A 16,264-nucleotide genomic window follows, 5' to 3' on the forward strand; every position below is an offset into this window, starting at 1 on the left:
CACTGCTTTTTCACCCCGAGCCAACGATGGCGTGGTTGTCCGTTGACCACAATGCCATCTTCGGTGGAGAAGATCCTCCGGACATCTGTCGACAGTTTGTATGAATATATCGTGAATTAGAAAAAGGATGGGGAAATAGCGGTCTGTGGCTTTAATTTTGGCCACCAATGTAGTACATTTATTTTAAGATGTATATGGATATGCCTCCGCTTGTTGGGTCATGACATCAATTGGGAGAACTGTGTTGAACATAGAGATGGCCATGAATAATTACTGATGTGGGTGGAACATTGCACTTATACGTCAACAAAGCACAACGTCACTACCAGATTAGGAAAGTGCACAGATGAAAGCTCTACAGACTAGTATATAGTTGATTAACTCGGAAGTTAACCTGACCTCAGTCCTACTGAGCTGATGTGGGACGCTGCGTGGATGGACGACTGGATCTCGACATTTCTCCGAGGAAATTTTGTTGGCTGTTTGTGGCTGTGCATATGTACAGCTTTACAACGCTTTCGATGCGTTGTTGACCACCTTCCACCGTGCAGTGCTATCCAGTACTGTGGCTGTTTTTCGAATTAAACTGCAGTACTATGTGTAGTGACTTTGATGAGCATTTTAATTAATACAACAGAACTAAGCAGACGTAAATAGAACTGTAACATTCTATCCTGACAGAAGGGAAATTTGTGTATCGCCTTTTTCGTGTTTTGTCATTATTTCGCTATTTTACTCGTTCCCTTTACCGGTAACATAAAGCACAGTACAAATCTGACTTGCATCTACATCTGGACCATACACCGCAAGCCACCTACAGTGTGTGATGAGGGGATTTCTTGTTCCACTAAATGATCCCCCCTACCTTGTTCCAATTACGAATGGTGCGTGGGAAAAATTACTGTCGGTAAGCCATTGTATTAGCTCTAATTTCACGAATTTTCTCGACGTAGTCATTTCGCGGGATGTGTGTGGGAGGACGTTATACGTTGTCCGACTCTTCCCGGAAAGTGCTCTCTCCGTGATGCACAATGCCTCTCTTGTTACGCCTGCCACTGGAGTTTGTTGGATCTCTGTAACGCTCTCGCACCGACTGAACCGTCCCGTGACGAAACTCACCACCTTTCGTTGGATCTCCTCTATCTGTTCTATCAGCCCTGCATGGTGATATTCATGAACAGTACTCAAGAATTTGTCGAACAAGTGCCTTATAGGTCACTTTTATTCCACTTAAGGTCACTCCCGATAGTTACTCTCAGACATTCTACGGTAGCTACTGTTTCCAGCAGTTTGTCATCAATTGTGTAGGAGTAAGCGCAGGATGTTACATTTATTTGCTTTCAGCGTGAACTGCCAGAGCCTGCACCATTCATCAATCCTCTCCAGGTAATTCTGCAAATGGATACTGTCTTCTGATATTGCTACTTTCTTATGGAAAACCACATCTTTTGCGAACATTGCGAAAGAGATTGTCTACTAGATCATAAATAGTAATGGTCCTACCACACTTCCTGGGGTACTCCGGAAATTACTGTTACATCTGTCGATTTTGTTACGTTAGGAATGACGTGTTAATTCTGTCAACAAGGAACTCTTGAAGCCAGTCGCAAATCTGTTCTGATACTCGATAAGGTCATGCACTAACCGGCAGTGCGGGACGGTGTCAAACGCCTTCCTGAGGCCAAGAAAAACTGTATCAACTGAGCATCGTTGTCCACAGAGCTACGGATCTCACAGAGGAACAGAGCGATCTGAGTTTCACAAGATCTCTGCGGAACAGATGACTTTTATAGAGGAGATTTTCGTTCTCCAAAAACGTCATAATACTTGAGCATAAAACTTTCAAAGTCAAGGGTACCATGATATCTTGTTCCAGTTCAGTAGGGAGAGAACAGTCGGAACAGGCGGTAAAATCTAGGGGTGACCATAGGATTACGGACGAAAATATTGCTCAAATTCAGGATTCTTTTTCCGTATTGGTGTGTAGTAGACAAACGGGGCTTGCTGCAGTGAATAAAGCATACATTGAAGATTTTATTGATATTTTTATTGAAAAGTATTAATATCTTAGCGCGTAATTGGGATTTTGCCGAGGCAGCTCTGAAAGGAGCTAGATCGACGGCTGTTGCTTTAACTCCGGTTGTGGTTATCTGAAACATGAAATTAACATGTCACCCTGATCCTTACAGATGTAGTTTTAGTTCATCGTAGGAATTTACAAAAAGAAAAAAAAGTTGAAATAATAGATATTTTAAAAATGACCATTTTTGGACCCGTTTTTCTTTGGACGAATAAAATACTAAATGTCAACATAAAAAAATCGGCTACTTTGAACTGAAGGAAATTCAGTTTCCTTCAAGGGAGCCAAAAATCATTAAAATCGAATGAAAATTGTAGCGTGGGTGACGACAAAAACTGGGTTTTGAGAAAAACGCATTGAAAGTTTGACAAGTATTTATCATAAAAATAAGGGACCAAGCTTCAAACATCATCGATGTTGGTCCATAATAACTATCGTCGGGGCTATTGGATGGGCGCTTTCTGCTACTTTGACCTGATAAGCTCTCATTTTCGTCCGCAAATCCCTTTTTGTCGCTGAGCGACACACCGTCGAAATCTCTATCTTCGCAGAATCTTGAAGGGCATATGCCATGCGCATTAATGCAGTATGGCCTACACTGAATAGAGCTATGGCCAAATTTGAAGCAACGTTGGCAATTTCGCTTCGGCTGGATGTTATTCTTGGAGCGTATCTCGAAATGAGGTTATTGAAATTTTCGTTCACATTTTGACTAAAACCGACCAAACAACGCTCCAGCAAATCCCGTTTACTCAGATCGGTGTAAATATGGGTAAAGGCATCGATAACGACTTGTGACAATGGCGCTTTGTGTTTATAGCTTTCCAGTTCACCGTTTGCTTTAGCTTCAAACGCTCACAGAATCGTTATTTTTCGGAGTTCGCGCTTAATACACTGCTGGCCATTAAAATTGCTGCACCATGATGATGACGTGCTGCAGACGCGAAATTTAACCGACAGGAAAAAGATGCTGTGATATGCAAATGATTAGCTTTTCAGAGCATTCACACAAGGTTGCCACCGGTGGCGACACCTACAACGTGCTGACATGAGGAAAGTTTCCAACCGGTTTCTCATACACAAACAGCAGTTGACCGGCGTTGAATGGTGAAACGTTGTGATACCTCGTGTAAGGAGGAGAAATGCGTACCATCATGTTTCCGATTTTGATAAAGGTCGGATTGTAGCCTATCGCGATTGCGGTTTATCGTATCGCGACAGTGCTGCTCGCGTTGGTCGAGATCCAATGACTGTTAGCAGAATATGGAATCGGTGGGTTCAGGAGGGTAATACGGAACATCGTGCTGGATCTCAACGGCCTCGTATCACTAGCAGTCGAGATGATAAGCATCTTATCCGTATGACTGTAACGGATCGTGCAGCCACATCTTGATCCCTGAGTCAACAGATGGGGACGTTTGCTAGAAAATAACCATCTGCACAAACAGTTCACGACATTTGCAGCAGCATGGACTATCAGCTCGGAGACTATGGCTGCGGTTACCCTTGACGCTGCATCACAGACAGGAGCGCCTGTGATGGTGTACTCAATAACGAACCTGGCTGCACAAATGGCAAAACGTCATATTTTCGGATGAATCCAGGTTCTGTTTACAGCATCATGATGGTCGCATCCGTGTTTGCCGACATCGCGGTGAACGCCATACTGGCGTCTCACCCGGCGTGGTGGTATGAGGTGCCACTGGTTGCACATCTCAATCACCTCTTGTTCGCATTGACGGAAATCTGAGGAGTGGACATTACATTTCAGATGTGTTACGACACGTGGCTCTACCCTTCATTCGATCCCTGCGAAATCCTATATTTCGGCAGGATAATGCACGACTGCATGTTGCAGGTCCTGTACGGGCCTTTCTGGATACAGAAAATGTTCGACTGCTGCCCTGGCCAGCACATTCTCCAGATCTCTCACAAATTGAAAACGTCTGGTCAATGGTGGCCGAGCAACTGGCTCATCACAATACGCCAGTTACTACTCTTGATGAACTGTGGTATCGTGTTGAAGCTGCATAGGCAGCTGTACCTGAACAGGCCATCCAAGCTTAGTTTGACCCAATGCCCAGGGGTATCAAGGCCGTTATTACGGCCAGAGGCGGTTGTTCTGGGTACTGATTTCTCAGGATCTATGCACCCAAATTGCGTGAAAATATAATCACATTTCAGTTCTAGTATAATATATTTGTGCAATGAATACCCCTTTATCATCCGCATTTCTTCTTGGTGTAGCAATTTTTATGGGCAGTAGTGTATTTTGGGGAATAATTCTTCGATGTGTATGCACTCGAATTCCGTAATAAAAAAATTTCAGGTTTTTTCGACCGTCATCCTGTCGTTCCTCCTTAATCCTAGACACTCTTTTAGCGAAAAATTAAGCTGATCTCAGGCGTCGCTCAGCTTCCCGACAGTGCCCGGACGCTTGCTGCTGTATCAACGTCAACTAGATTTTACTGGGAGCCGACTGGTCATCCTTTCTCCACACAGGATTTGGCAACAACTGACTTCTCTGGAGATGGAGAAGCGTTGGTTCTTCATCTCAAACGACGAAACGTAGGGCACCCAGGCGGTACGGTTGAACAGACGGACGGAAGACGCTCTTTCAGAAGGGTCAGCTACGACATCTGTCGTTATCACTGTGGTGACAATGGTAAAAACAGTTGCCACATACATATAACAAACGTTAGCTACATGAAAACTTTCTGTCGTTATGACTTGATTTAATTTCTGAACATACAAGAGACTAACAAAAATTGTAGTCCTCGTAGTATTTTTCGCAAAATCCCTTTGTATCTCGCCACCTGCCGCGCAGCAGCGGGTAACTGTGTAGGTGTCTTACGGCTTTCAGAGCGCTGCTAATTAGCTCCCACCCTCATGTGAATGCAGACCCGCTGTCGTTCCTAACGACTAGTCTTTGTACTCGGCACACTTGCTACGAACCATGTGTTCTCATATTGCAATTACGTGTCGAGACCAGCTTCGTGTAAAAACTGTCCAGTGCTGTAGAAACTAATCGATGTAACGAATTTCTGTCTGCTCCTTCGTGAGAGCAAATAATACCGCCTGTTTTGAGATACGGAGCAAAAATTGAGGAATACACACAGCCGGAAAAAAAATTAGTGCATATTTTTAGAGGATCGAAATTCTGTCAAGATTTATTGTAGCAACAGTACATATGGAGCACATGAAATACATTTACAGATCAATGGCACAAGCGCTTCTGAGGTACCAGGCATTAGCCCATGCAGAAGCACCCACATTAGTGTGTGGTTAGCACCAACAGGTGGCAGTGCGGCGCTGACTCTGCATCTTCGACCATAAATATAATAGACTGGCCCTGACGTCATTTTCGTGGCTCCAACATCTCTGGGCTAAAGTGACGTGCATGTTGGCAAAACATGGTTGTTTCGTGTTGCGCTTATTGCTGTTCTCAGCGATTTGTCGGGGGAAATGGCGTTACATTTCACGTGTAAGTGTTCCTATGATAGTGCAGATGCGTTTATTGAAATCTGCTGACGTGACTTTTATATGTTTTTTACACTTGAAATAGAGCATCACGTAAATTAAAGTGTTGAAAGTGATGTCTGTAAAGTCAGACTTATATTACATTTTGGAAAGTATCTGTGATAATTCGGTTACAGAAGTAAGTATAACTGTTTCTCGTTCCTACTCATAGGTTCCCTAAGGATGAAAACCGAAGGCAGCTTTGGATACAGGTCCTGAAACGGAAAAACTTTAAGCCATCTGCACATATGCGCCTTTTTGTATATATAAGTGAAATTATAATAAGGTAATAGCACCTATAGTCGAAACATGAAGAGAATTTTTTTCTACCTTCTAATACTATTAAATAAATGTAGGCTCCAAAATCATTTTCTGAAACTTCAAAGTCTCACCTTTCGTCTAAAATATCATTTTTTTAAACTGATAGTTTAAACTTTTGTAAAAATAGTAGGAACTGAACCTTTGAAGTGCACCTAAAATTGATACTCTAAAATGGACCTGCTCCTAAAGTCGACAATTTTGGCACCTATAGTTGACATTATTTCCATATCCCATTTTCTTTTATGAGTGACTAGAGCTCAAAACGCGGCGAATTCAATGTTTAAAATTTTGACACGAGCCCACTCTTACTGTTTAAAAGAATTTTACTTTAATTGATAGTTTATATTACTTTCTTCCCGCTGCCCACCAGAGGGGCGTTCGATGTATTTGTTAGTTTTTATAAATGGTACTGTGAACAAATCCAGGTCACATGTAGTTCTGACATAATTTTTCGCAAATAAAAAAAGTAATTTTTGTTGGAAGCGTTTGGCAGTCAACCGAGAAATGTGGGTAAAATACGATACAAACATAGGATGGCAGACCGCTGATTTGAAATCCCGCCACGTTTTGCCAACAGTCACGTGGTTTATGTTGGAGCCACGCCAGCCCTATAGCTTCTGCACAGCAAGGCCAGTCTACTAGTATCTATGGTCGAAGCTCTGCATCCAGTCGGTCATACAGGTTGGTCCTGGGATATTTTATGTCACGCCTGCTTTGTTAAGAGTTATTGGTTGACGAGCCGCACTAGTCATTTCTTGTCCGTTATCCCACACATGCTCGATTGGAGACGGGTCCGGTCGTTGTACCCTGTGAAGTAGCTGCACGTCTTACAGAGCACATTGAGTTTCACGGGTAGTTTGCGGTAAGCATTATCCTGTAGTAACAACACGTCACCTCCCTATTGCAAGAACGGAAAAAGAACTAGTCTAACAACATTCTGTACGTAGCGAGCACTGGTTAGCGTCCCCTCCAGAAACACCAAAGGTGAACGACAGGAAAGGGGTGGGGGCAGCGTGTCTTAGACGAATGCACTCCAGAGGACATCGCTCACCAGGTCTACGTTGTAAGAGCAAACGACCATCACTTGCGTGCAGGAAGAATCTGCTTTCATCGCTGAAGACCACTGCGCGCCATTCCATCTTCCAAGTGATCCTCTAACGGCACCCCTCGAGTCGTGTACGTCGATGCTATGGCGTGAATGGAAGACGGGAGAAAGATGTGCGTGTCCTTAGTGCCACTGCTAATAGCCGTTTCGCTACAGTTCGTGTTAATACGTCTGTGCTCACAAGCCCTCCTATCTGGTTGTGGTAGCTTTATGATCTGGCACTGCTGCCCTTACGATACGACGATTGCGGTGGGCATCTGTGCAGGGAAGGAAGTTGGCCGTGCCCTTTCAAAGGAACCATCCCGGAGTTTGCCTGAAGCGATTTAGGGAAGTCACGGAAAACCTAAATCAGAATGGCCGGACACGGGTTTGAATCGTCGTTCTCCCGAATGCGATTCTAGTGTGCTAATCACTGAGCCACCTCGCTCGGTTACGATTTGCTCGTCGAGCATGTACCAAGAAGTAACACTTTTCGTTGCTGTAATCAAACTCGTTTTATGAAGCTATTTCATAGTTGTTTAACGGAGGAAATAACATTGCAGTTTTGTACAATTAATGTAGTTTAATTCTTACAAAGAAGAAGAAAGCAACCAGTCACTATTAATACTGCTATTTATTTAAGTAAATAGTTCAAATGGTTCAAATGGCTCTGAGCACTATGGGACTTAACATCTGTGGTCATCAGTCCCCTGGAACTTAGAACTACTTAAACCTAACTAACCCAAGGACATCACACACATCCATGCCCGAGGCAGGATTCGAACCTGCGACCGTAGCAGTCGCGCGGCCCCGGACTGAGCGCCTAGAACCGCTAGACCACCGCGGCCGGCAGTAAATAGTTCCGTAACCGGTTTCGAACTGACCATCATCAGACGGCTGTACACGAGATTTGCTTGAAACACTTAACATAATGGTCAGTTTTCGATTTTTATTCTTCCACTGTGGCGAAATATTCTTGGTGTGTTCGTGCCTACGGTAGAAGACAATGTTAGAAGCGCCGTAAGTGAACATAACTAACCTACAAACGATGAAATACGGAGTAAACAAATATGTGAGGTTAAGTGATTATGGCACTTACATCGAAAATTCCGCGCGATTTTCTTGCGAAATTGCAGGAATGTATTTTTCAAATATTCCAAAATATGTGCAGCACTTATATGATTTGCACTTCGCCATATTGTGCAAAGCACCACACACACACACACACACACACACACACACACACACACACACACACACACACACGCACCAAAAAGTATTTGCCTCATGTGAAGCAGACACAAAGATTGCAATTTTACAAATACAACAGTGCCAGAGATGTTTTCTCTCAGAGATATTACAATTTATAGTTTGCAGTGATTTCACAGTATGACCGTTTTTAAAGAATATACATAACATAATGGAAATTAAAACACAAAGATAAACCTTACATTATGAGCATATAATATTACAGATGAAGTTGACAGATGTAGTAACCAGCTTGTGTGAATGCTACTTATATGGTATGATGTAAATGCTGTGCTGTACACAGGGAGCAATATACAGGTGAGATCAAATGAATAATATGACAGTAACAATTATATTAACATCATATGGCGCACTGAAATTTTGAATCAAGTATAGTTGCAATAGAGTGTGACTAAGTACGTAGCTATATTTTGGTGTAAAGCAGTGCCAAAGATCTTGTATTACAATATACACATTGCTTAATTTCACAGTGATTTTTTTCCCAAATAATCGAGGTAACATTACAAGTACTTATATTACAGAGAATAAAAGTTACATTGTGAGCATACCATATTCAGTGAGCATTAATTACAAATAAATTGGGAAAATGTGGTGGCCAGTTGTATGAATGTTACTTATATGGTATTTTCTAAATACAATGCCATAAACAGGCAACAATGAATAATGTGACAGTAGTAATTATATTAATGTAGTATTGTACACTACTTTTTTTTAGTCAATTTTAAAGTTGCAGTAATGTGTGAATGAGCAGGCAGCCATATTATGATCTAATACTTTGTTTGGATTATTGATTGCGTGTTTTTGTTAAAAGGAATAGTATTTAATTATGTTTTAAACTAGATAATAGGTGAGTGAAATTTTGTAGAAAGGTTGCATTGGCTAGCTCTGTCTGTTCGTTGAAAATATGATGTGCTGATTTGCTTTTGTGTGTATATACTTCTGCCCGCATCTCGTGGTCGTGCGGTAGCGTTCTCGCTTCCCACGCCCGGGTTCCCGGGTTCGATTCCCGGCGGGGTCAGGGATTTTCTCTGCCTCGTGATGGCTGGGTGTTGTGTGCTGTCCTTAGGTTAGTTAGATTTAAGTAGTTCTAAGTTCTAGGGGACTGATGACCATAGATGTTAAGTCCCATAGTGCTCAGAGCCATTTGAACCATTTTTTGTATATACTTCTATCTCTTCAAGCAGATTCATGAGGCTACCTTTCTCAGCATGGTGCGATATATGGATGTGGTCTTCAATGTTTTTACTCCATATTTACTGAGAGTTGTGTGCATTGCAAATGCAGATTTTTATGGATTGTTCAGACGTATGGCATCTAAGCGTTCTTTGAATCGAATCTCAAAGTTTCTCCCAGTCTATCCTATATAGAAGGAGGGGCAATTTCGGCATCTGAGTTAATATATACCCGACCTTTTGTCTGGGCGGTTGTTATTCTTCATGTTATAAATGGTTAGCGGCTGAAGTTTATGGTTGTGTTTTTGAAAAGATTACTTATTTTATGGGATATGCTCCCTAGAAAAGGAAGTGAGACACATGTTCTGCTGCATACTACCGATTTTTGTGATTATTGCATACATGTCTGGTGTGGGGCTTTGTTGACTGCTGTTTTTTGTATTTTTTTGATAATTTATCAATCATGTGACGGTTATATCCATTGTTTAGAGCTATGGCTTTGATGATATTGGTTTCTTTATGTTGTTCAACTGATTCCAGTGGAATTTTATGCTGCCAATTAAGCTTGGACCTGAAGTATGCCATCTTATGTTGGGTTGGATGGCAATATGAGCTGTTGATGTGCACATCTGTGGCTGTTTGCTTTCTGCAAGTTTCAAAGTGATGTTTCTGGTTTTTGCTGGAAATTTTTAAATTTAAGAAATTGATACTGTTATGGGATTCATCTTCAACAGTGAATTTGATGTTATTGTGCATGCTGCTCAGCTTGGTTGCTAATGCGCCAATTTCTTCATTAGTACCATCAAAAAGAATATTTCTATCATATACATACCTTTTATAGTAGATGATTTTGCTGTTGATGTGACTGTTAGTTTTGAAAAAAGTGTGCTCTAAGTGATTAATGTAAATGTCTGCTAACTTCCCAGCTAGGCTGCTATCCTTTGCCAACCTATCATTCTGTTTGTAAATTTTGTTATTAAACCTGAAGTAATTGTATGACAGCACCAATGTGAGTAACTCAATGAGCTCATAGATTTCTGTCATACTCAGTTTCTTATGTTTAAGCAGATGGTTCTTGATTATGGCGTCCTGTATAGGGATGTTAGTATAGAGACATACAGTCTCAAACGATGCAAATCTGGCTGTCGGTGGAATGTGCACATACTTAATTTTGTCAATGTGCTCATACGTGTTTCTAATGGGGTAGTTATTTTCAAAAGTATAATGGGTATTCAGAAGAGCTAGCAGTTTGTTCCTAGAGTTAACAATAGGCCTGATTGGACAACGCTGTTTATGTATCTTAAGCTGTGATCGAAGGTGACGGGACTTATATGAAAAGTAAGATTAAAACTATTAGAGAAATTAATTATCACATGGAATCAATTAACGAAGTAGAGTGCATGACATCCGTGATTGCCTTCCAGAATTACGAAAGTGTAGCCGTTGCAGGATTTTGTGCACGAACTGACCTCTCTATTACTTCCCCTAAATTTTCAATGGGATTCATGTCGGGCAATCTGGGTGGCCAAAGCATTCGCTCCAATTGTTCAGAATGTCCTATGAAACGCTCGCGATCAATTGTGGCTCGATGACATGGCGCAATGCCATACATAAAAAAACCGTTGTTATTTTGGTACATGAAGTCTGGCTGGTCTCTAAGCAGCGAACGTAACCATTTCCTGTCAGTGATCGGTTATGTAAACACATCCCACACCATTATGGAGCCACTATCAGCTTGCACAGTGCCTTGTTGACAATTTGGGTCCACGGCTTCGTGGGGTCTGCGCCAGCTCAAACCCTACTATCAAGTCTTACTAACTGAAATCGGGACTGGTCTGATCCGGCACTGTTTTCTTGTCGTCTAGGTCCCAAAAGATATGATCACGAGCTCACTGCATGCTTTTAGCAAAGGCACGCGATCCGATAGTCTGCTGCTATGCCCCATTAACGTCAAATTTTGCTGCACAGTCCTAACGGATATGGACATCGTACATCCCATATTGATTTCTGCGGTTATTTAGCGATTATTTCTTTTGTGTTAAAACTGACAACTTCACTCAAACTCCGCTTCTCTCGGTAGCTAAGCGTAGGCCGTCTGCCACTGCATTATCCATGATGAGCAGTAATGCCTGAAATTTGATACTCTCGGCACACTCTTGACACAGTGGATCTTGGAGTATTGAATTCTCTAACGATTCCCGAAATGTAATGTCCCATGTATCTAGTTCCGGCTACCATTCCGCGTTCAAGGTCTATCAACTGAGAGCAAATGACAGCTGCGCCAATGCACTGCTCTTTTATACCTTGTGTATGCGATACTACCGCCATCTGTATAGGTGAATATCGCTATCGCATGTCTTTTGTCACCTCAGTCTATTATACAAGTGGATGCTATTTACACAGATTATTTGTGTTTCATCTGGTGTAATATGATTGTCTTCATAAAATAATTTCGTTGTCCCTGTTATTGTTATGAATCAACAAAATGTCATTGACACGTTCTGGATCGATACAGTAGCGCTTCTAGGATACAATTAGACCTGCCCTGCTAAAATTTATTTCGCTTGCAGCGCCACTCGCGGGAATGAATAGGATTTCTTTCGTCAGTTTAAAGTGCTTGAGGAAGGCTCAGGCATTGGCCTCCCACCATGACAAAACTTACTTGACGTTATTACTTGGTGCGTCCATATTCAAATATTTCAGACGTTCATCTTTGCGTTTAGAAGCTGATAAACGCCAGTTTCGGAACTTCTTCACGTGAGAGAGAATGGTAGCTTCTTTCCGACCAATTTGATAAATATTTTCTCTCTTCTCTTCACTCAGTACTAAGAGTTCCCTGAAATGTCGGTGTAAAACTGTAGCCATGCAATGAGAAACCCGTAGTCCCTTAACGTCTTTCTCTTTTGGTAGGTTTCTGCATGTCTCTTCAGCAATTTAACTACTGCATTGCTATCTTCACTTTGAACTTTATCTCTTAAACCAAATGCACTAAATGCTCATGGCGCCACAAAAGGCAGGGTTGGTTCTGTTTCACCTTACAGGACATTTGTAGTCTCTTTAAAAGGCCCAGTGAATTTAATTACACCCCCATTACATTAGGCTGATACGAAGGTATCATTTCGTCCTTGTTTGTTTCCCAACAGAAAATTTTCTAATTTATTTTTTTGTGAAGGACAATCCAGCACAATGTAGATGCTATTCAATCCCGTTTCACTATCCTGATGTAATGTTTTTTTTTCTAATCTTATCACAAAGCCGGAGTGTTTCATACATCCTGCCATTCTACGATTCACAAATTTCAGGCAGTTCTTCACTAAGGAACCTGTCCACCAATTTTTACCCTAACACTGTGTTTACACAGTGCACTGCGCTTGGCAGACGGTAGTGGTACTGAAGAGCTTTCTTTATGTTCGGTCCTGATCCGTCACAAAAATCACTATGACGGGAGACAGTTCTCGGAGAAGGAAATCTCTTGTGCTCTTACTATACCGTACTTGCCCCTGTATCGGTTAGTTCTTGTGAAAGGGTGATAAACCCTTCCCGTCTAACAACGTTGAACGGCCGTATATCAACCGCTCATATTTGCACACACGTTTCCCTAAGTGTCTATTTATTACAGTTCAAAACTGTTGTGTATGTCAAATATGTGATACTTTTTTATGTATGTCGTTTCATGCTCCTGATGTTTCCTTTATATACCACCAACGTTTTGTGTCCTCTCTGCGGCCCTAAACGTAACCCAGAGGATCACTATCTGGAATTAAAAATAGCCGTAATAAACATATGTTCTGTCGAATACAGCTCCTATTTTTCTCGTATTTATTTAATATAATGAAACAATTTTTCGGGAGCTATAAGGCAACAATAAATAAATAGGAAACTGTTATGATCATAACTTCCACAATGTCTCAAGTTGAAATGTGGTAGACAATCATTATGAATATCATTCAGATATCGATGAAGTCTAAGGAACACATTTTCTTATTCCGTTCGCAAAAAAATATTATCTATTTCAATTTATACTTAGCTTTTCAGCTTTATGTGGAACTGAGTTAAATAAGACATTGAGCAAATGAAATGCATCACTTTTCATAGGTTGTAATGTGAACGTCCTAGGTCCTTGCAATATGGTGTTAATCGTGTTTTATAGAGCTTTGAATTGAATGTAAATAAAATTGGAATTGGATTCGTAAGCAGGTTCTAAATTGTTCGTGCTATTGTATAAAAACACACCAGATAACGGAACGTTGCACTCATACCACAATATTATTAGTCCATTAGTTGCGCTACACACCGCAATATTATTAATTTATTAGAGCAGAAGGCACTTTAGGAAATTCACACTTGAATGAGTAGAGGCTCATCGATAAATTTTCATTCAGTAGAGCTCATGGCTCTTCAAAAAACTGCACCTTCAGCGAAGTGCTTCATTAATTAGTTCACCTTATGTGATGGCGTTATAATTTAAATCATGCACTGAAAATATGTTTCATTTCCACTATTAAATACAGATCATAACTTTCCTAAGAAGTCAAACAAAAGAAGCGGGCAATAGAAGTAAGTACGAGATCAAATGAAATTTAATTTTTCTATCTCTGTCGGTCAGCAATTGGAAGCAATTAGCAACATGGAATACAAAAGTTTTAAGTCAGCACAGCACGTTCGGTTCACTTACTCGCAAAGCAGATCTGTTAAAGCGCGCAAAGTTCGGATTCCTAATAAGATTGCAAACAAAGTGAACGCTCTAATAATATACTACGAACTACAACCCATCACTGTTCAGAAAAGAAAAACAGATAAAATAAATTTTGAGCACTCTTGTTTGACATGGCAGTAAAAGTAAATTTCTGGTAAATCGGATAACATTATCGTGGACACCTCATTTATCGAACATGAAAGGACACAAACTACTAATGGAATTGGGCTAGTACGTTGAATTCATCCGAACAGGAACTGCAACGAACGTTCCGTCTGCCAACATTCGCGGAACGTGCTCTTTCTTCGTTACAGCTCTGTACGAAAGAGCACTGGAGTGTCTACGAATCTCACGAGCGCAGTGGAAACCCGTTGCAGGCGAGCCGTGGCAGGCTCACCCGACCCTATTGCCCCTCTTGGCTGCGACCCAAGGCGATAATTAGTTACGAGCGATTGTGAAGGCTGATGTGACCGGTTCTAGAATACAGTACCTGAAAAGTACTATGCTGGAACTTGTAAAGTCGCGTTAGATTTACTTCCGATAATGATATGAATAAGGTGACGAAATTCGTGTTTAACGGAGGATGATCGTACGACTAGGAGTCACAGTTGTAGTTGGGATATCAGAAGGGATCAGCAGTCATAGAGACATAAAATTGAAAAGACCAGTTAGTCACAGTTGTAGACGGGCTGTCAGAATGAAGCAGCAGTGCATAGAGAAATCAAATTGAAGAAAATCATTGTCTTCTCAGCAGTCCGTAGAAAAATGTAATCTAAGTGTGGAATGAGAGAAAGCAGTCCTGAAACGTCTTCGAACAACATTACATCATTTCTTGTATACAACGCTTCCTACCGTTGGGGATTGTACCAAATCAGAAATAAATGTAACGTCATCACATCAATGTTGTTGCAAACAAATCCATTCGTTATAGCATCAGCCATGGCAAAGGATTATCTCCGTGGTAAGAATGGAAAGATGATGCATGTCGTCTCTAGAGTCCCAACATTTCTAGGACACCAAATTCCCTGTCAGCTCATGAGCAGCAACGACACCTCTGCGTACGGAGCACTTCGCCAGCGACACAGTCATGTGGTTGGAACTAGTCGGTAAATTTATTTTTCTATTTAGGCTTCGTGATTGGTTGTTGTGGGTTGAATAACATTTTCTACTAAATTAGAGACGTCGTTAACACATTAGTAAGCTCACGGGGCAAAACGTTAGTCAATCCCTTATAAGGGTACACTTGTAGGGAAGGAGCGTCGTAAAAACGGTAATAGGTGGTCACCTGAATCTCCATCGGTGACTTAAGTCCTGGCAGTTATAACACTAACGGCCACAACTAAATTAGCGATAGACCGATAATGTACGCACAAGTTGACGTGAAGATTGGCACGTGCTTGACATCATAATATTCAGTGATTGGCTAACGCTGTAGTGTGCAGTTTCATTAGACGCCTGCCAATATATTCTTTTATGTTGACGACTCCCAAGGACTGCGTGTCTTTTAATTATTTGTTTCCCCGCGAATTTTGACGACGGTTTTATCCTGTCATACGTGGATTGTCATGTGTTGTCTGGCTCGTCTATTGACAGAGTTTTGGAGACGTTTTACTGATCATGTATGATTCGAATCGGATGCCCACTGCCGGTTCATTCATGGTTTTACCGGCGAGTGACATGTTTCTACGCGCACTTGCACTTTGGAAGCCGTGGCCCATGAAGTATTAGTTTTATATGACCTGAAGATATACCTCCAGGGTATGAAACCGGTCGTCATACAAGGAAAAACACAGTAAACAGCTATTATGAAGTTGGACTTTCACTCTATTTCATATAGACTATTTTACCAGCTTTGATTTTAAATTGCTTGATTGTCTTCAGATTATGAACAAGTTCTGTAGCTGTGGTTGTCCATCTTATGGTTATTTCTAGTGTAAATACTGTTTGTTGGAGTCTAGTACAGTTAAACACTCTTATCCAGGTCGAAAACACGATCAGTTCTGGGTTATATCTTGTAGGCACGATACTGGTAATGCCATATTTCTTAGCCAAGGAAGACGTGAAAGTTTCTAGTAGTCGTGTGTCTGGACACTTTACAAAATCTATAAGGTAGTTACCGATAA

Source organism: Schistocerca serialis, chromosome 1 (genome assembly GCF_023864345.2).
Source record: "Schistocerca serialis cubense isolate TAMUIC-IGC-003099 chromosome 1, iqSchSeri2.2, whole genome shotgun sequence".
NCBI lineage: Eukaryota > Metazoa > Arthropoda > Insecta > Orthoptera > Acrididae > Schistocerca > Schistocerca serialis.